Source organism: Chionomys nivalis, chromosome 17 (genome assembly GCF_950005125.1).
Source record: "Chionomys nivalis chromosome 17, mChiNiv1.1, whole genome shotgun sequence".
NCBI classification, from domain to species: domain Eukaryota; kingdom Metazoa; phylum Chordata; class Mammalia; order Rodentia; family Cricetidae; genus Chionomys; species Chionomys nivalis.
In genome coordinates this window covers 48798103-48820991 of record NC_080102.1, presented here as the reverse complement: position 1 = coordinate 48820991, position 22889 = coordinate 48798103, and the positions used below count along the sequence as shown (strand labels likewise).

The 22889-nt window shown below is 38.4% G+C and overlaps 1 protein-coding gene across 5 annotated transcripts in view; it reads right to left on the bottom strand.

Annotated features, from left to right (window-relative positions):
• The window catches only part of Cntn1 (contactin 1), a 266999-nt gene that overhangs the window by 164924 nt on the left and 79186 nt on the right, over positions 1 to 22889 (bottom strand). Inside the window, exon 1 of one of the 5 annotated variants that reach the window (XM_057791549.1) lies at positions 20653 to 20671. The exons of 3 other annotated variants lie outside the window; for them this stretch is intronic. The gene's annotated coding sequence lies outside the window, so the exon portion shown is untranslated. Of the gene's footprint in view, positions 1 to 2638; positions 3065 to 20652; positions 20672 to 22889 lie in introns of those variants that run through there. One more of the 5 variants, XM_057791547.1, reaches the window with a different exon arrangement.

Sequence of the window (22889 nt, the reverse complement as noted above, 5' to 3'; positions counted from 1 at the left end):
AATGGACAAGCGGCCTCCTACAACATTAGCTGACTTTTTGTGTTGTTGTTTGTTTGTTTGAGACAGGTTTTCTTTGTAGCTTAGGAGCCTGTCCTGGAATTAGCTCATATAGATCAGGCTGGCCTCAAACTCACAGAGATCTGCCTGCTTTTGTGTCCTGAGTGCTAGGATTAAAGGCGTGTACCACCACTGCCCAGAATTTTAGCTGAATTACTTACACAGGTTTGCAACTTTGCATCATACTTAGAAGATGTTTTTCATTTGTTCTAGGAATGGTTAATTGATAAGAACAGATGGAGAATGAGGGAGACAAGCCAACCTGTTATCCCCATAGATACTGTAAGAAACAAGCACCTCTTACTTGCCTTACAGACACTTAGAGTCTGGTTGGAAGGTACAGGAGAAAACACAGTACTCCACTTAGACTTAGTCCAAACGGTCTATTTCATATCTATACCATACTTATTCTGTATTGTAAAACTTACAAATCTATCACCTTGAGATATTCATGCCACCTGATTTCTTACTCTAAATTACTAACAACTTTTAAATGAGCTATCAAGCCTTGCATTAATGAACCATATTCCGAATTCTGAAACACTGATGCTTAAGAATTAGGATATATATGAGATGCTAATTCTACCAATTTTCTTTTCAAATTTTGTATTTTATGATTGGCTACTCTATCCCTCATTCCATTTCCTCCCCTCGTTTGTACTTCATCGTGTTCTTCGGTCTCCCCTTTCCAATCATACCTACTAGGATTGTTACGTTGCCACTAAAATCACCAGCTGAATTCATTTATCTTAAGATTGAGATTAAAAATTCTCATGAATTTGCTGGTTTCTCCCAAGTGGTCATCCACAGAAATTAGTCCTAACTATTGTTATAGGTGGGCATTGAACCCACATCACCTCACATCTCTCTCTCATGTCCTAGAAACTTCCTTTTCTGTGACCACCAACATATTGTATTCTACTGTATTTATTTTAATGTTCCTTCAGCCGTAGGCAGCACATAGTACTTCCATTGATCTCACCACTCAGAATTTACTATACACCCTTGGGCAATAGCATCACTAAATTTCTGCCCCCTCCTTCTTCCTTTTTCATTTTCGTTTGAATTTTAAGGGCCATTCAGGCAGAAGGCATTTAAGAACTGAACACTGTGACTCAGCATCAAGAGACCTCGATGGACAGGTACTTCCCTCTCCCTCTGTTTCCCTTCCCTTGGGGAGAACTCCACCTGTGAGCTTCTGCCCGTAACTGAACTAGATTAGCCCGGCAGACTGAACCCATCAGACAGCACCTGTGCCACACCATGCTGCAGACAGAACCCAGGTGAGGGAGGGAGACTGGCAGAGCTCCTGCACTCTGGGAAATGCTTGGGAAGTGGATTTCCTGGCCTCTTCTCACTGTTAGGGATTTCTTTGTTTTCCAGGAAAATGATGCCCATTGTGTTTTAAAACATGATCTAGTTGGCTTTTTCTACTGTTAGTTACAGAAAGATGATTTAACAAACGTATTATTAAAATTTAGTCTCAACAAATATACTTCACACATATTGTATGTATTTTAAATCAAGAGTTATAGTATGCTTGTATGCATATACGCTTACTAATAATGTAAATGTACTTGGGAAAGTATCCTTAGGGAATTTTACAGTTTGAGTCCTTCACTAAATATTTATTGATGTTACCTTTGTACCTTAAAACAAGCTTAGGAATTTATGTGCCAAGAATTTATCTGTACTTTTGAACTGCAGTATTTAGTAACCAGCTTTAATTCACAAATAGCTCTGACCAATATACTCATACAGTACTATGTGTTCAGTTTGTTGAATTTTTTTGAAAATTTTCTTAGTCTCATATACAGAGAGTTCTACAATTCCCATAAACTTAATTTTTAAAACACTAGGGGAAAACTATAATTTCCACATAATTTTTACAGTGATCTATTGATCCAGACCTTTTGGAATAACATGCTCTTGACAGTAGGAGAAAAGGCAGTGTAGGAAAAATTCAAACTGTCCTGTTTCTGACGAGGTCCTCCCTCAAGGACATGCTATTCCAAATTGATCACTTTACCTAAATCTGCTTTAAAAATTACATTAAATTAAAAATAAAAAAAGAAAAAGGAAAAGAAAAAAAGAAAAAGAATTTAAGGCAGTTTTTGAGTATAACTGAGTCATTCTGCGGTTTCCTTCACTTCCAGGAGTATTTTGGTTACCATCACCCTTTTAAACCATTTGAAATGCCTACAGCAAGGTAATAATCTGTGCTGAAGCTGCACCACAGCCCTGCCAAAACTTCTCCAGCAGGAGGCAATTTCCACTTACTGATACAGCAGCTCACTCCAAGGCTGCCAGCTTTCCTCTAAGCAAGGCACACACATCTAAGTTCCTGTACATTCTCGAAAAGCCGTTGCATGCAAAATACCTCACATTATCAATATAATACATAGAGCTTCACATCCATACGGTCACATATGTAAAATAATGCCCTCTCTCAATTAACATAATCACTGAGAACCCTGGCACTCCTGCCTGCTGGCTGAACAGGGATCTCTCTCACCAATACCGCACCATCATTATCCCAACTCAGCCCATTACCTAACCTAGAGAAAAATCTTCGACTCACCGAACGTGTTGAATCATCAGCCGATCTCGGTATAACATCTATTTCAAATTGTCCCTTTGAATAGACTCAGGGAGAGTTATGACACACACTGCCTCTCTTCTGCAGCAGAAGGCAAGTTAAAAGGACCTCAAGCTGTGACCTCAGAGGCAGGCACAGCCGCTCCCATCCTTCAGCCAACCTTCTGCGAAGAACAGGTTATAAGACTGCAAAGCTGGACCCCTACATAGCAATACTTTCAAATAAAGCATTCTCAGCTGCGAGCTGTGGATTTACATCCCCGAACCCGGCTGGCTGGAGTCAATGCTGCTTCTATGCCTGAAAATATTAAGCATTTCACTGCAGTTACTTCATGCAAGAAACTCTCCGAGGCGACTTCACAAACCCTGTCATTCTGCTTGGGGACTAAAGAATGAGCAGGGCATGCATAATTCATGCATTGGAGTCTTCAATGCACTTCCTGTAGCCGGGGCTCTACAGAGTAATGGGCTATTGATCACCTCATCCCTAAGACAATCGCAGCTCCCTGATTGGTTTATTTCCACAAATAAAATTACAACCTAAATCATAGGCTGAAACCTCCATGCCGGCTGCAGCTTCTCAGGGAAGACATTCCCAGAGCCAAAATGACATCTGCAAGCTGCAGAGTATCGAAGCTGGGTTCCTGGGGGCAGAAACTACAGAACCTGTTTTCTTTTATTCCAAAAGGCACATTTAACTGCAGGATTAAGCTGGGTATTTCACATTATCAGTATAAGACATAGAGCTGTTTCCTTCTCTATCATTTCAGAGACATCAACAAGGACAAATGAAAATTTAGAAAAAAAATACATAAGAATCACATGAGCCAAAAAAAAATTAGGAGCCTTTTACCTGGTTTCATTCAGTCACTGTTCTTAAAATGATTAGCTTGCCATTTCAATAATGAACAAATGCTTTCTTTCACTAAAAATTATAATTGATAATGAAGTTCTTCATATTAAATATTCTAGACCACAATTACTATTATTTTGGGTGTGTCAGTGGTTCTGAGATCTTTCTCTAAGAATTTAAGTTTCAAAGAATACACCATTGTTTACATTGACTTAAAGAAACCAGCTGTTCAATAAAACGTACGTTTATTTAATTATGCTCATACTCATCGAAGAGGAAAACAGGTCCTAGCACTTTAAAATGCCATCATAGTATTTGCAGAAGTACGACGATGGGAAGTCCCTGTGAATCTGAAAATGTGTGTATCTATAAATAGTGCTCATCTACTCAAAGACCTCTGGACTAAAGCTAGTTGCCTTATTTTCTACCCAGAAGGAGTGAACATAATGCTCTTGAAGTCAGTTCCTAGAACACACCTTGATGTTCATACCATCTGTAATGATAGGTAAGGAGGATCCAGTACCTTCTTCTGGCCTCTAAATGGACCAGGCAAACACATAGTAAACAGACACACATACACATAGAACACCCATTCAGATATAATAAACACCCATCCAGATTAAAAAAAAAAATCACATCTTCCCAAAGCCTTTTTATATGCATATTTATGAGTGCACGCAAACACACATCAATTTATATTTCTATGCTATTGTACTTTGTTCCTCATAAGGCCAGAGTGAAATGTTCTTGACTTGGGACTAAAGAACCACTATGAGGGAACAACCGTTCTCCCATCCCACTTTTTAGATTGGGCAGAGCAATCACCTTTTAGAGTGGGCATGACTATGTCAGTCTTGAGTTAATAAACCAACAGCAGGTACCAGCATTTGGAGGCAGTAGAGGTACCGATGGCACCAGATGCAGTGGAGAGACGAGTTGAAAATGCATGTTTCTTCTAAGTGTATATGACATGAAAATCTGCACCTGTCAAATCTCCATTATTCTAGAACAGTCTACCAGGAAGTGTGGGAAACTAATCACCCAATTACTTGGGTAATAATAAATTCTGTATTCATATTATTTTCTTCTGCCCTGGTTAGTTCCTACTTTTATATTTATATATTGCTGTCAATCTAACATATGTTAACTAAATTACACAGTGGTTCTTTTCTTATATTTTATTTCTTTCTCTGATTGATGATATTAGCTGTCAAATACAAGATTGAAAGGACATGATTATTTTTGAAATTAATATATCAACTTACTAAAAGACACAATTTCTCATGAGAGAGTATTTTGTTTAAAATAGCAAAAGTTGGGGATAGAGACATGGCTCAGCAGTTAAGAGCACTGACTGCTCTTCTAGAAAGCTTGGGTTCAGTTCCTAGAACACACCTTGATGTTCATACCATCTATAACTATAGGTAAGGAGGATCCAGTACTGTCTTCTGGCCTCTGAATGGACCAGGCAAACACATAGTAAACAGACACACATACACACAGAACACCCATTCAGCTATAATAAACACCCATCCAGATTTAAAAAAAAATAAGCCTTTTTAATTTTTAAATTGAATAAATAAATAAGTAAAAAAAATTGACAGGTTTGGAAAGTACTGAATATGAGAAATTAGAGTACTATCATATAGAGATTGTAAGTAATTGACACAATATTCAATAAGTACAAACGACATGATTCAATAGTGTATGTCCAGGGGGCTAGGATGAGTTTGGTCCATCTCTCTACAATGAATGGGAAGAAAACCTGTGTCTTTTTCCATAAGAACATTCACGACACATATCTAAAATGAAGATTGTGAATTATGTACTCCAACTCTGTGAAAATGGAAAGAGAAACGGGTGAGGGATGACAAACTGTTAAACTAGAATGAGCCTAGAATTAGAAACCAGAAATAAAGAGAATAATGTGGCCGAAACAATGAAGACAGTAAATCCCAAGGAAGTCATAAGGGTTACGTGAGCCTGAATAAAAGTGATTGCAGCACACAAACTACAGCACCCCCAGGTAAAGCAAGACCCAACGCTGTAAGAAGGACACAGTGTACTTTTTCCAGAAGTCTGACTATTCGTGGGGAAGAAACAAACAAACAATTTTCCAGATGGATGGAAAACAGAGATGGTCATTTCAAATAAATTTGATCTCTTTGCAGATCAAATGTCTTTCCAAGATTTTGAACTTACAATGCCTACAAAATACATAATGGATTCTGCAACGGACAGTAAAAGAAATACAAATTTGGGAAAAACAAAGACATACATTAGATTGTCAAATCTGCGATAACTGTTAAGATATATAACTAATCTCCTTGACCCTTGTCATTTTGAACAATGTATGAAATATTTTCAATAACCCAGAAATATAAAAATAATTAATAATATCATGAAAATTTTGGGGAAGAATTCAGTATTTTTAAGTTAAGGGACAAAGACTGCACAGAAGGACTGTGTGCAGCTTGCAATTGAGGACATTCTCTGTTTTATCAATATTACAAAAGCATTCTTAGCCATCATCCTCTGATGATTTTTTTAAAATATTTGTGTAACTTCTACATGGCAAAACAGTTTGTGCTAGATGCTAGAAAACCAAACATGCACATAGTAATGTTGCAGAGTTACTTGTTAGTTCAGAAAGCATGCAAATACCTTGACCAAGAAAACAAGAGAGTATAATTGCCTTAATGCACATCCAGATTTAAAGCTGAGGAAACTTCCAAAACACAGGCACTGATTCTGTGTGCTAAGTAACTGTTAGCCACATAGAAATCCTCCTTAACTGTATTCCAGTATTCCAGGCATAATGGCAGAAATATTAGCATCTCTACCTATCAATGGAAACACTAGGGAATGACTCATTGTTAGGAATGATACTTAAAGAAACTGGCATAATGGAAATAACACAGATTGTAGTGACACATTTTATATCAGGCCTTTCTCAGGTTAACAGTATGACCCTGAACAAGGCATTCACACTTTTTGAACATGATTTTCATCATGTACAATGAATGCAGATGTGTGTTTATCATGGTTTGGTAGGATTAGATAACCAACAGAGAGCACAATCACTAAGACTGCACTGATCAAGTTTGGAAACTGCCTCTACTGCTTCTTCTAAGTTTTTGTTAACTTCACAGAGTCTCTAGGAAATTTAAATATTGTGGCCACTTTATGCCACTTATCACAGTTTCTGATACAGGAAGGACTTTCAAATGTTGCTGTCTTTGAAAACTTCTATTTTATAAGAGGGGGCTTGCAGGAAAAGACTTTTCCAGAGGAGAAGAATATTACATGGGCCTGAAGGGAACGAGGACATCGTAGAAAGCATGAGAACGCCAGGCAACAATGGTGTAAGAATGTGGGATACACTGAGCATGCTGATGGTAAAAGAATTTGGGACCCGGACACTATATTGATGCTGTGAGATGGTGTGACATCATGGACATATTGATGCTATAGGCGGGTGGGACATCTTGGACATTTTGATGTCATGAGAATATGGAAAATCATGTGGATAGTAATGATATGAGAATGTGGGACACCATGAAAATATCAATGCTATGAGAATATGAGACAGACACCATAGACAGAAGGATACTATGAGTATGTGGGACACTAGATATAGCAACATTATGAGAATGTGGGACATTGTGGACATATTGATAGTATGAGAATGTGGGACACTGTGGCTGTGGCTTAAGATAAGACAAAATTATAAAATATCTGATTTATAAGAGATTCTTTTAAAAAGATGTATGTTAAAATCCTGGGTATCCAGGTCCTTTATATGGCATATAGTTAGATGGTGATATATAGTGATATCGTGCAGGGAACGGGGTATTCAAAGTTAAGAGAACAACATGATAGATTTTTGTGAGAGAAAGAACACAGGATGCTGAACCAGATGTAACGTGTGTGTTCAGTTAGTTTCTATCTAGAGCCCACCAGAAGAGATATGGATCTGAAGAATATCTGAAGATATGGACATGATGAGGAAAACATGGAGGTGCTTAAACCTTAGAATAAATAGTTCTGAGCAAACTATAAATTGGAAAGAGTTATAGGTGAGTTTTGGAGTTGTAACTTGGCTACTCAGTCTTCCTGTCTGATCCATTCACAAAACAAATACAAAAGTAAAATGGAAATCTATTGGTACTATGGTGAAATGAGACTATACTGTTAGGCATAGCAAAGAAGGCCAAACTGCAAAGCAAAACAGGTGGTGATGACTTGGACAAACACATTTCCGGTGGACAATTGATAGTGAAGAGAGAACTTGTTAAGTAGGTTGGCAGACAATCAGGACTACCCAACCTGTGGAATTCAATGACACAGTTCACGGATGAAGATGAACAACAAGAAGAAGAACAACAAAGCCCTGAAATGTAGATAGGCAATGCCCATAAGAGCACCTGTCAGCATCCCCACAGGGTGACAAATGATGGAATACACACGGCTGATATTAGAGCAGATATTATACCTGAATCAGGAGGAACGCTTCCTTAATAAATCTTATTCTGACTGCGATAAAGTCTTTGTCAGTTAAGTAGTAGTTATTTGCATTTTCGATAAAAAGTCATGTTCAATCATAAAACTGATCAACTCACATGATGTATGATGATAATGTATGCTGTTAGAGATATACATATGTAAGCGGAAATTATGAAGAAATGATAAACACATTCTTAAATTCCAGAAATGGTTACTTCTGAGGAGATAAAGAAGGAAGAATGGAAGATCCTACTCGGTACTCAGAGGACCCCTCTTAGAGTCCATTAACCTAGCTATTTTCCAGGGATACCTCATTTGAAAAGTGAGAATAAGCAAAGCTGGAATTCCTACAAGATTTTAACCTTGAGTCCCTTGCCTAAAGTTTTACTTCCTTTTCCATGATGGTAACCCAGAGGGGGAGCAAAAACCAAAGAAAATTGTTCCAAATCACAAATGCTCTATGAAAGCACAAAGCCAAACAAAAGAATAGCAAACAGTCTCTTCAGCCACCAAGAAGATCTGGCCCATAAAGATGGCTCAGCACCTAAGAGCATTTACTGCTCTTGCAGAGGACTTGAGTTAGGTTTCCAGCACTCATGATGGCTTAAGACTGTCCTGTCCTTAACTCTAGTTCCTGGGGATTCAGCACACTCTTCTGTATTCCACACTCATGCACAAAGTGAACTTACATAAACCCAGGACAAATCTATATAAAATAAAATAAAATCTTTTAAACAATGAAAGTATTTCATTCATGAAAGAAGAAAAACAGGTTGACTAGGATTCTCAAAATTGAGATTTTAGTACATTATTCTGACAACACTAAATAATTCCCAAATCTACTAATAATAAGTTTCCCCTAGTATTTTAATTTACTCTTAGATATCAGTGTACCCAAATCATTTTCTTGGTTTAACAAAAATGAACTAATTGTAATTCAATCTTCATGTAAAAACAGGTTGCTACAAACTCAACCAGTAGTTACAGTATAATTAAAACTACAATTTAAAGTATTTTAAGTTTGTAACAATATTAGAGATAATTATAATAATCCCTATTTAACCATGCTTACTAAATGTACTAAAAAAATGAGCTTTCCCTTTAGGAGGCTAAATGTTCTTAAGTGAATGCATGAGTAACTCCAAGTCAGCAGAAGTCTGAACCTGCACTGCCCCTGGAGAGCCTGAACAGCGTCGGGTACAAAGCAGCCTGCCTCTCAAAAGACACGTCAGGAAAATACTTGGAAACTAGAGCCTATGAATCTTCTCAGGGAACAAATTCAAACACTTTCAAAATTGTTGAGTCAATCTCTATTCTAGACAAATTAGACCTACCTCATCATGCTAGACCCATCTCATTGTGTGTCTTTTATTCATAAAATTTGGAAAGTATCTGTATAGTCTTAACTTCTTTAGAATTTTTTGTGCTTTTGAAAAGTGTGCCTACCCATGAACAACTTAAGAATGACTGGTGTGTAATTAGCATTAGTAAGAAGTCAGAATAGGAGTCAACAGGATTCTTTCTCCCCCCATTCCAAGACAACACTTAGAGATTGAGAAACAGTTACAGCAAGGGCCCAACTAAAAACCTACAAGAAGTATAGCAAAGACCAGAAGACAATCTCAAGAGTTGTTGGTGGGTGGCGAACCTGTGACATCTAGAGACTCCTGCAAAGCTGGCCTGTCAGTATCAGCAATGCATAGAGCACTGCCATGGCTTCCAGTGGCCTTCTCTTTGCAAAAAAAAAAAATGACCTTTCGCTGCTAGACTTGTCAGCAGTCATTGCCAATTTGAAATTCTTGTCCTCCATTCATACATCACTCCATGTGTCCCAGATCCAGGAGTCATGGTCTTACCCAACCTTCAGGCTACAGACCCACCTCGATGGTTGTATTTGTGTGCCTATGCAAAACTGATGAAACCATGTCTGTTAAGCCACTGTGGCTCAGGTCCCGGTTCCTCAACCTGTGTTCACAGCTGGCCTTGGGACCTTTGCTCCACTGTACTGAACGAGCAATACTTCAGTAAGTCAGTATGGTAGGATCCAGAGTCACTGCTGACCATGTGAACCAACACTCTGCAGCACTGTGACCACCTCTCAAACCCTTCAGGCACCTCTGCAGTAGGTACACCCACACTCCACAGGGATAACACATCAGAAGCTGTTCATCCTCCTGTACTCGAAAGCCTACCTCCATTTGCACTTTATGAGCATACGTGTCTCACACCATGTTACTAACATAGTGATGGAGGGTCCAGTGTCAAGGTGGTCCACATATTCCATGATGCAGCTGTATTTCTGTCAGCTTTGTGAATATTGCTATCATGAGTACACTGGCAAGTGTGCTAGAGCATGAATTTCCCAGGGAGACATTTTAGGAGTTACAGGAGAGAGAAGAAAAACACACAGAAATAGTTCAAGAAACAATCGCTGAAAGCTTTCTGAATATGGAGAAAGTCATGAATATCTAAAGACAAAATGTTTAAAACTCTCCAATCTGGTTTGCAGAAAGTCCTTGCAAAACAATGAATAATTGAAATGCCAAGACTAAACGACAAGAATTTTGAATGAGGAAAGAGAAAGAGATTTCTTCACATTCATACAATCCTCAATAAAATATTTAGAACATATTAGCAACATTAAGCATTGTAGAGTCATGTAGATGTATTAATCACTAATCAAAAGGCAAAGGGTGGGTGAAAGGCTATAAAGAACCTATGAAAGTGTCACCTCACTATGTGTGTGTGTATGTGAATGCTGTGTGCATGCATGTATATACATATATATATAAAACATTGTAACAACTAATTACAAAAGCATACATTAATATAACTGAAGGGAAAAGAGACTATAATAAAAGTCGGAGACTTTACTACACTACTGATTAGATGATGGTAATGAATAGACAACAATAAGAGAACCGAAGATTTGAATAATCACATAATGCTACATTGCTCAAAATGATTTTATTATTATTCTAGCATGTAAGTGAATGCTGTAGGCTTATGAGTAGATATGTATATGCATGCAAATACTGAGAAGATTTTGATAGTATTGATCACCTCATATCAGTGAGCATTGTGTCTACATGAATCTTTCCCCTGCAGTCACAAGGCCATAAACAATAAGAGTTATACTTACCTGATATTATTTCTAAATGATATTTAAAATCAATCTAGAAAGCAATAAACTTCTTTTCCTAAATAGAGCAATGTCAAACTATATTTGGACAAAAGTGTTTTTCCACGCACTTTTTATTCTTATAGATTGAAGATGCAAGCTTCTCTTTAATAAGGCAATTTTTCTTAAGTAGCTCTTGATTCTTATGCTTTACAGCATATTTTATTGTCTGTCAAAAAGCTAAGTCCTGTCGTAGGATATTAATGTATCAGGAGATTCTTTGTGTAGAAATATTTGATCTTTGTAGCTATTCGACAGGAAATCAGCTTTGCTTCTTCATAGGGGGAGTTATAATAATTCTAGGCACTGTAATTTCCTCAAAGAAAGATTTTATCACAGGTGCTTGCAACATAGAATTAAACAGGCAATCTTAAAAGCATCTTGAAAAAAAAACTAATAACTTAGTTCTACAGAGCAGGTGCACTGATCTTTTAAGTAAAGTGATGCTTTTCTGAAATACTGTTGCTCAAAGCCACCATTAAGTGGCTGTAACACAAATAATAAAAACTCAAAGACAGATATTGGTGTTCAGCCTGAAGATCAGAGAAACAAAGCATCCAATCATTAGAGAGACCTTGTACCTCTACCAAAGTTCAGATCAAAGAGGCAAGAGAGATCCTGTCTCCACGAATCCTCAAATTCCACACTACACTGAGTTCTGTCTCTTCCACTTTATATTTCCTTCTTATCCCAGCCATACCACTCCTGTCTCTACCTCCTTGGTACTGGAATTAAAGATGTGTGCTACCACCACCTGGATCTGTTTCTGGATCGATTTTGTGTATCCCAGGGTAGCCTTGAACACACAGAGATCCATCTGCCTCTGTTTCCTGAAACCTGGGCAAGATTTGTTTATTAAAACACAAATAATATACTACTATATTTCCCATTTTTCATCTAAAATAAAAAGGTTATAACTAATATAAGAAAGAAGAAATATAAACAAGTACAATAGCTATACAACATATACAGGCAAAAAATACATCAACAATGTCTAGTCCATTTGCAGTTGACAAATTCAGAGAAAATACTTCATATCTATCCTATCTTGGTGAGTTGAAACTCTTTTACTTAATTTACTTTCTATCATAACTTGCTTTCTTCATCTGGTAAAGAAGGAAAACTCTAACTAACTAGTCTTCAACTCTCTCAGAGACCCAAGAAGGAAATGATATTAACTGAGTAAACAGGAAGTGCAAATAAGTCACTTCCAAACAATGTGAGGGATGATGTAAACATTTGCCTGGGAAGTCACCCAGAGTTCCTCTGAAATGTTGGGGCATCCATCTTCAGCCTATAGGCCTACCATATCATTTCACAAAAAAAGCAGGATATCATAAAGGACTATTCTTCCTTGTCTTGACAATGTCAATCATTTTCTTTTGTAACCTCCTTGTACAATTAAGACCACATACTGTTAGTAGTTGAGGCAAAAGCATTTTCTTGCTCAGTGGCTTACATTTGCCACAAAGAAAGTAAACTCCATGTGGCATTTCTTCAATGCCCATCATCTTTTCTAAAGTAGATTGGTACTACCAGAAGCAGATGTGTTTTGTTATCATATAAAAAGCCTATGTTATTGAAACATTTTTAAATACCATATTCTGTAAATCTTTGAAGTGTTAGAAGATGACCTGTCAATCTAAAATGAATCTTTGTTTAACCTTAAAAACATGCCTAATGTGATTACAAGTTTGATTGTAATAGGTGATTAACTAATAAGCTGCAATACCTTATTATCCTAAATAGTTGGTTATAGTAATTTCCAAGGGCTAGAAATTTACATTATATTGTTAAATGAGTTGTATAGGAACAACGCCTTGAATAAGAGTAGAAATGTATGTACAGTATATTCTAACAAATTAATCTCAAATTTGTATCAATATACAAAATTTTTGTACAATATACAAAAGTCCAATCCAACATAAAACATTAAAAACTAGTAGCTGTTTTGGGGGGGCATTCAAGACAGGGTTTCTCCGTGTAACAGTCCTAGCTGTGTTGAAACTCTCTCTGTAGACTAGTCTGGCCTCAAACTCACATAGATCTGCCTACCTCTGTATGCCAAGTGCACCACCAATACCTAGCTTAGTAGCTGCTTTTTAAAAGTTGACTTAATAATCTACTTTTTCTTATCATATCTATATCCTTCCTCACTTTTTTTTTCTTTTCAGAGTAGATTCAATAATCTACCCTTTCATCCTATCAAGAGGCCTAATGAAATAATGTTCAAGAAATAATGTTCAAGAAATAATCTAATCAAAGGTACAAAGGAAACCAATGTAGGGACTGCAGGCAAAGTAAAACCAATTTGTACTCCAGTGATTGGACTTTGAAGAATAGCTTCCTCTCTGCCCGTGACTGGCATGGACTTGAGAATTCAAGTGGGCTGTGGATTTGGGTTATGGGTCAAAACCCAAGCCGGTTGAACACTTGCCTTGCATTGTAAAGCCTAGGTTCAATAAGCAGTTGTTCCACAGGTAGAGTGGAAGAAGGAAAACCCAGACTGGTGACAGAATGTTATGTCTTTCCTTCTTACTCCAAAAATTAGAAAAAGTCTGCTGAAGTCAACCCATAACAGCTTGCAAAAGCTTATTTTAGCTTTTAGAAATTTCACAAACCAGTTGTCAAATATAGCCCTTACTAATAATGACAAATATAAACTTATGATTAAATAAATCATATTCAAAGATGATAAATACCCGAAGTACATATTTTCAAGTAAAACATAATTTTATCAACATTACATAAATTATTTACATTTGTATTGTTATATAGTGGAACATTGTGTACTAAGGTGCTGAGTAAATGCTACAAAATTAGATCTTTGTTTTTCTTTTTGTCTGTAGATAGCCATCTGCTAAACATTTATCAATACATCTCATTTCACAGCTAAGTGGAAAAAAATTAAGAAAAATAAATCAACCCAGCATTACGGAGGCAAAGGCAGAGGCAGATATATCTCTGAGTTCAAGGTCAGTCTAGCCTACACATCAAATTTGGGGTCAGCCATCACTACACAGTGAGATCCTGTCTCAAAACAAAACGAACAACTCTAAGATACTACAATACCATAATAATAGCGTTTTCATTCAAAATTGTAACTATTACTATTGAAAACAGGCAACAGTAAGTTCTGGAAACCTTCTGGCAAGCTGAAAAACTACTGAACATCAAGAGCTAGTCAGGTAATGTCTATGCCAAAGAGAGCTCTACTTTTGCTATGCTGACAGCTCAAGGTAACAATCAGGATATTGCCAAATTCTATCCAGGAAAATATCAAAGGTAGTTGATCACTGAGATCATATTATTTCATGAAATTCATAGAACAATTCTAGAAATATGCTTTAAACCACCCCATTATGGTTCCTTTTTCATAATAATGTCAAGACACTGAAATTGCAATAAAGTGATTATATATATATATATATATATATATATACACACACATATATATATAATCTTCAAATGCATATTTTCCTGTGGTTGAAAAGAATTATAAGGTAACTTCCTAAATACATACCAATTTAAAACAGCACTATGGTTTACCAGAGCCAGAAAAGCATGAATTAGCATCTAACCAAAATGTTAACGAGGCTCAGGCTAGAAAGTCAGTGGGAAGTACCAGGACAACAGACAGAAGGAAAGGACTGAGCTGAAAACTTAGCGACATCCTCCAGCTGCTGGGGCTGGGGTCAGGGAGACACTGTAGTTGCTGCTGTTAGAACATCAGCTTTGGAGAGCAGAGAGGAATAGGCAGGACACAGTGCACTTTAAAGGTCTTTCCTCCCACTACATAAACTCTTCATGCACTAGGAAGAACCCTGAATACAGGGGGAAGGAAGCATTGCATTAGGTAGGGGAGAGGTAAATCTAAAGAACCAGAGGAAAACCAATGGGAGGTCTCATCTGTTTATACAGTACTAGCTAACACAAAATAGACATTCTCCCATGTCCCTGAGGAAGGACAGGAAATTCTCCCTTTAGACCAGTGGCGAACACCAAGCATGTCTGCTGTCATTGGGAGGGAGGCTGTTATAATTTCCTTTCTGTTGCTTTGATTAATTAAAAAATTAATAATGAGAAGAATTATTTGGGTTATATTTCCAAGTCATAGTCTACTACTAAGAGAAATCAAAATGGGAACTTAAGGGAGGAACTAGAAACAGAAACTGGAAAACTTGCTACCTTTCTCTGGTTCTTGCCTACATAACTTATACAGACCAGAATCATCTACCCAGGGAATGGTTACCTCCCACCGTGAGCTGTGTGCTCCTGCTCCTACATCAATTAACAACCAAGATAATTCCTCACAGATAAGCTCAGAGACATACCTGATAAGGACAATTACTCAATTGAGACCCATTTTTCAGGTGACTCTTGATGGAGGAGTCACTTTTATTTAATAAAGAAACTGCCTTGGCCCATTTATAGGCCAGCCCTTAGGTGGGTGGAGTAAACAGACAGAATGCTGGGAGAAAGAAGCCGAGTGAGGAGTCGCCATGATTCGCCCACCAGACACAGACGCAGGTTAAGATCTCCCTGGTAAGCCACCAGATCGTGGTGCTACACAGAATATTAGAAATGGGTTAATCTAGATATGAGAGCTAGCCAGTAAGAGGCTGGAGCTAATGGGCCAAGCAGTGTTTAAAAGAATACAGTTTTCATATAATTATTTCGGGGCATAAGCTAGCCATACGGGTGGCCGGGTGCCGGAGATGCAGCCCCGCCGCTCGTATTACAACAGACTCTACACTGTGTCAAGTTGACATTTAATATTAACCAGAACACGGAGTAAGAATGAATAAAGTTCTTGTGATATCTTGGATATGATTTCTGATTAGCTGAAGCTGCAGAATTGGCTATAATTAATAGGAGACATGTACCACTAAAGCTGACTATTTTCTCTACTAGGACAATCAATATTGGTTACCTGGAGATGAGTCTTCATCTATGATTAAAAAGATTAACAACTATGAGGTGAAATCTTCTGGGAGCATTTCCTCAGGGCCAGAGCACAGAAGCTGTGGTCCAGAGGGGAGCCCAACTGTATCTCCTGCTGGCAGCTGAACATGGAAATGTATGAGTCTCATATGTAGGGTTTAAAATCCATGGTGGGATGATAAAGATCAGCTGAGACTTGGCATCTTGTGTGCTCAGGAAAAGACCATTTGTAAAAGTATAGTATCAGTTTCATCGGAAAGCCTAGGATTGAGGAGGTCATGGAGAGACTGTGGTGTAGGATCTGAATCCCTGAGGAGAGGCCAGGAGGCCATTGGTAAGTGTGTAAGCTATGGAGTTCCCATCATACTGAAGATGTCAGGACTGTAGGACGATCACTAAGGACAGTACCAATAAGAAGTAGAGCTGGCTTAAGCCTAACTGGTGAGATTTATGTGCTGTGAAGGGAAAACCCAAGAGATGCAGCTGCACAAGCCTTCTGAGAGCCCACAGATTAAGACTGACTTATAGATGGCAACCTTGAAATACAGGATTTAATTTACCCTTTTGGAGTTCAGTTTTGATTCAAGTTGATCATGACTGTACACTGGTTCTCCCCTCTTGGAATGAGAGAGTATTTAACTTATTTTGGATTTTATAGGAGCCCACAGTTAGGAGACTTTGAGAGTTAAACTCCCTTCTCCCACTTTTCATCACATCTCCCCAACCTACCTGCATCCACTCTTTACCCCAGAAAGAGTAAGGCTTCCCGTGGGGAGTCAACTAAACCTCACACATTCAGGTGAGGAAGGACAAAGGCACTTCATCACGACTGAGCAAAACATCCCACTGTATGGAATGAGTTCCAAAAAGCCAGCTCATGTACTAGAGAGAGATCCTGGTCCCAATGCCAGGGGTTCCACAAACAGACCAGGTTACACAACTGTCCCCCACAACCTAGATGCTCCTCAACTGAAGAATGGATAAAGAAAATGTGGTACATTTACACAATGGAGCATTACTCAATTATAATAAATAAATAAATATAAATAAATAAATCAAAGCAATGACATCATGAAATTTTAAGGCAAATGGATGGAACTAGAAAAAAAATCATCTTGAATGAGGTAGTCCAGACACAGAAGGACAAACACGGTATGTCAATGGATACTAGACATAAAGCAAAAGATAACCAGAGCACAACTCACAGATCTAGAGAAGCTAGATAACAAGGAGGACCTAAGAGGGACTACTTACATTCTTGACATTTAAGCTTGGGTGCTTCAAGAACTCTGCAAAAGCAGGCAATTTCTGACTCAACTTTCTTTTGTCCTTCCTATTCTAATAAATGGTAGTACTGTCTACTCATCGAAAAACCCGAGATGCCATCATTTAGACTCAAAAGATCACATATATGCTGATAAGATCAAACTGCTACCAGCCAGGAAGTCTGCTCTGTGCTGGGAACGCATCGGCTTTATATTTTCTCCTGATTACTTCATTATAAGCTTGTCATTGTATGCTAGCTCTCAATTCCCCGAACCTGCTTGTCCCCTAATTTTTTCCATCTTAAAGAATGACCCCTTCTTCTGATGTGTGACTCTTACTCTGTTAGCTGCCATTTTTACTCTCTAACTGCATTCTGTATCCATCTCCTGATTTCTATCTTCATTGTCAATAACAGAGCCAAAGCCATCATTATCTCTTACTTAGTCTATAAAAGTAGACTAATGGAAGATTCCATATTTACTCTGCTGTCTATACTGAAAGGAACTTTTAAAAATATGGATGCTATTTTCTTGTTTACTGATAGAAAGTACCCAGTGTTTTTCCACTCGAATAAATATTTTATGTCTTCAATAGGGCATACATTGTCCTGTCGGCCCCTAAAAACTCCCCAACCTCATATTAGTCTCCTTTCTAATGACATTACTTTATTTTGACCACATTGATAAGACTCCTAGTTTTAAAACTTGTGTACCCTTTGCCAAGAAAGTGATCATCAAATATCTTTTTGGCAGACAGCTTTGTTTTTTTAGACTGTGTCTTCACCCTGGAAATAAGAGCACCACCTCCTCCTGGTCACTCCAGATCAGTTTTACCTTACTGCTCTGTCAAAATTGTAGCTAATGACAGACTTGTGCAATGTTGCAGTGTTTACTAGATGTTCCACTAAAATTCAATTCCTACCACACGTAAGACTGAGAGGCCCAGGCCCATAGCCCTAGAACAACCCCCTAACAGCCTGGCTCTGTGATCAGAGCCAGAGAAAGAAACACACCCTAAAACTGGGACCACAGCCAGGCAAAGAAACACTTTGTCCCCAAACCTAGAGCCAGAGAAAAGTTTCAGGACCCTGAAAGTAGGACCAAAAGAATTCATAAAGCCCTAGATTCAAAACACACCAAAGATATTTGCCCTGGTCCAAAAGTTAGAGTCAAAAAGGTAAAAAGAACCAAAGAAAGAAATACAGTTTGACCCTAGAATCAGAACTATCTCTGCCCTGACACAAAACCAGCCAATCTTTGATCAGGGAAAAAAGACCAATCACTGAGCCCTTAGAGGCTTGGAATTTACCTCAGGCAGGTACAGGCGGTTAGGAATTCCCCCTCAGGCCTGGAAATCTACTTATATCAGGTGGAGTAGCAAATCCCAAGCCTAGAAGTCTGGAATTCCCCCACCCCACTGGGGAAGGGCAGCCAATCACAAGTCCAAAGGCTTAAAATTCCCCAAGCAGGTCGTTAAACCTCATAGAAACCCCCTCTTTTCACCACTTGGTGTCTTTCCTGTGCTCTTCCCGTCACTGCCATCATCACTGTTGCCACTTTGTCCGGACGGACAATGGACCCTGAGTTAACTCCCGATAAAGACTGGTTTTGCTTCCAATATGGTCTCGTGGTGATATTTTGGTGATCTGATCTATGGGCATAACAAAGACCACCTCTGCCTCATTTTGCTTTTGTCTGTGTCAACAGTACTTACCTATGCTTGGCTTCCTTGAACATTCTTCTGTCTTGGATTCCCATCAAGGGTCATCCTACCACAGTCCTTAGCTAGGTGTTTCTAATGGTAATCATCCTAGCTGTTACCTCCACCTCTTCTCCAGGAGAGCTCTTGGCATTTAATGAGCTGGCTCCTGCCCCACTGGTTGTGAATGTTGGAGTATGGAGTCTGGTGTGGAGATGACAGCCAGCTCGAGGGAACCATTGCTGTGGCTTCCCTTCCCTGGTTGTAGTTCACGGGACTGGTCTACTTCTGAACTCTTGATAGGGGACCTGTCATTTGCTTCCAAACACCTTGGGGAAGCCTCCTTGTTTAGGAAACCTGTTCAGTATTTTAACACTTTTGCAATTTCACACATATGTTTTAAAAGAAAAGATATTTTTAGGTAGAAATTGAGGAGAAATTTTTATCCTTGTTTTCAAATGCATCTTCTTCCCTTCTCAGTTGGGTTATAAAGACAGAGAGCAATTGTGCAATGGTGAAAGGAATAATTTCTGTTTTTTACATACTGAGCCTTAATGCCACATTATATACTTACAGGCTGTTCAAATGCAAGCTACAAAAGTGCCTACCAAATGATAAATAATAGTTATATCTGCATCAGAGGAATATATGATGACTGATTTAATGATAAAATACTAGATAGAAAGCACTGTGTAGGCAGAGTTTCCCTGTCCCAGTAGGGCTCCCAAATAACCATTCAGAAATTTAATATTAATTGTAAATGGTTGACAGATAGCTCAGGTTTGTTACTAGCTAACTCTTACATTTAAATTAACTCATATTTCTTATCTATCCTCACATAGTTCATGGCTTGTTAAGTCCTACTTCCTTTATGTCTGCTGGCAGCTCCTCTGACGTCATCCTCCTTCTTCCCATCCAGTCCTTTCCACCTACACTTCCTGCCTAGTTACCGTCCAATGAGCTTTTTATTAACAGTGAGAGCAACACATTTTCACAGCATATAGGATTATTCCATATCAGCATCCTAACTTGCAACCCACGGCAGTCATAAAAGGTCCAACAAGGACTTCCAAAGCCAGTGCCTACACAGGAGACATTTTTACAATGGTTATTAGTCCAGTGGTTGGTGAACTCACATATTTCTTTTATTTTTTTGATTTTCGAGACAGGGTTTTTCCATAGCTTTTGGTTCCTGTCCTGGAACTAGCTCTTCTAGACCAGGCTGGCCTCGAACTCACAGAGATCCACCTGCCTCTGCCTCCTGAGTGCTGGGATTAAAGGCGTGCGCCACCACCAGATTTCTTGAGTCTTCTTGTTTTCCAGGTTTTAATGACCCAGAAAAATACATTTTCCTCTAGCAGGGCCATACACAGAAATACAAGATTATTTTTTGGTCCCCCAAAAGGGCAAACACATTAAAGTTTTTGATGCTTTTATTTATTTGCTTTATTTTTCCCTTTTATTGAAAGCAGTTTTTTTTTTATTTTTACATAGTATATTCTGATTATGCACCCCCTCTCTCTACTCCTCCCAGTTCCTCCCCACTTACCCTCCCATCTGGATCCATCTTCTTTCTGTCTCTCATTAGAAAACAAACAGGCAGGATGAAGAGACGGCTCAGCAGTTATGAGCACTGACTTCTCTTGCAGAGGACCTGGGTTCAATTCCCAGCACCCACATGGCAGCTCATAAGTGTCTGTAAATTTAGTTCCTGGGTGATCTGACACCTTCACACCATTGCACAGAAAATAAATTTAAATAAATCCTAAAAAAAGTGAAGAGAAAACAAATAGGCTTCTTAGAGATATAATAATATAAAACAAGGTAAAAGAAAAACTAACACATCATAGTAAGAAGTGCCTGATGTTTTAAATCTAAGTTTCATTACTTCTTTAACACTGAAAATTAACATATATGTACATATCCAAAACCAACCATCCAACCAAGTATCTTCCTCATTGAGGTTTAACAAAATTTAATTTTAGCTCAGGTTGTGTTTTTAATAGCTTGTGTGTTTGGGCACCTGTTCCTTGGCTAGCAAGGATGATTGGGAATGTTGTGGAAGCTCCTGGAACAGAGCCTTACTGGAGAAAGTAGGTCACTGTGGGTAACCATTGAGGTATTTCATCCCAACTCCACTTCCCGTCCTCTCTCTCTGCTTCCTGCTCTTTCAGGATGTGAGACGGTAATTAGCCCAGCTGCACACTCCTGTCAACATGCAGTCGCCTGACACCATGCCATCCCCTCCATGATGGGTGCTGTATCTTCCCCAAACTGTAAGTCCAAATAAACCCATCCCCCTTACAGTCCTCTTGCAGTAAGAGCAATAAAGAATACAACAATGAAAACAAGCATCTGATAGAGTAATGAATTCACAAAACCCTCAGACCAGGTGACACAGGGAGTCAATGCAAATTCTAAAAAATCATAGTTTCTATATGTATATATTATTACATGTGCTATTAAATACACATACCCAATGGTAGATTTTATGTGTGTATATATCAAATATGTACACAAATATCAAACTCTAAATTTGACTGTAGGTAAATGATTTCATTACCTGGATTCTGAAGTACCAATAGACTATAGATATTGGAGTTCATTTGTGGCAGGCAATTTTCAAGACTCTTGAAATAATTTATTTAAACTTAATGTTCCTAACAGTTTCCAATGACTTGTTTACCTACAACAATACCTCAACACATACATTTCATTTATTGATAGCCACTTATAAAATTATATAATTATAAAATAAATCAGCAAGGGCCCTGTCTTAATGCTCACACTGCTCTGAGTAGAAAGGAAAAGGAATGTGTTGGAAGGTGGGCTCCGCAGCTGCTGATTTCACCTGCGCCCAGAGCGTGACTGTGAATAGAATGTCTGTTTGTCTGAAAAATGTGTTCAGTGAGGCGGCCTTTCTGAGAGAACTTGGCTAGATACGGAATTGCTTACAGTTTTTCCACTTTTAAAGAAGAAAGGAATTCTTTGAAGAAGCTTTTCTGTGGAGGACAAGGTACATTAAGAATGCACTGAGGCCAGGCATGGAGACATACACCTTTAATGCCAACACTAAGGGGGCCAAGTCAAGTATATCTCTGTGAGTTTGATGCCAGGCTGGTCTACATAGTGAGTTCCAGGTCAGCTGAGGCTATGCAGAGAGACCCTGTCTCAAAATAAACAAACAAATAATCAATAAAAATGAGGTTTTCTAGTGTGGGGAAATGTTAGGTGGGTGTGGTACAAATCATTTATGCTATGTAATAAAGGACAGTGTAGGATCTAGCTTGATTCCTCATCTGCCTAGTCTGTTGATAGGTGTCCCACCATTACCAGGGCATTCCTGGTACTCTTCTCGCCTGGCTTCTGGGAGACAAAGCCTCCTTCTCCTCCACTTCTTGCTTCTCAGCCATTTCTCTCTACCTCTTCTATTGAAACACATAAGCATTGAAGGCAAAGAAATTTTTTCCTTATTTTTTTGTTTGGATAACTTTTAGTCAGCTGAATAGTTTGATTTTCATGTAAAATGAATCCAAATATCTGGCTCATTAAACCACTTACAAGTTTTCCATTTGGATTTGAGGACATAATGATGTCTTGTAGAGGTCAAATTGTACAGGCCCCTATTTTTACATCGTCTGGTGGTCAGAGAATTCTGAGCAACCTACAAGGTGCAATTTGTACCTGCCACACCAAACGTGGTCTCCTAGTCTTTTGATAGTCAAAACATCCTGATGCCATCCTAAGCAAGTGGTCAGGATATGCTAATGTCATTCTGCTCCTTCT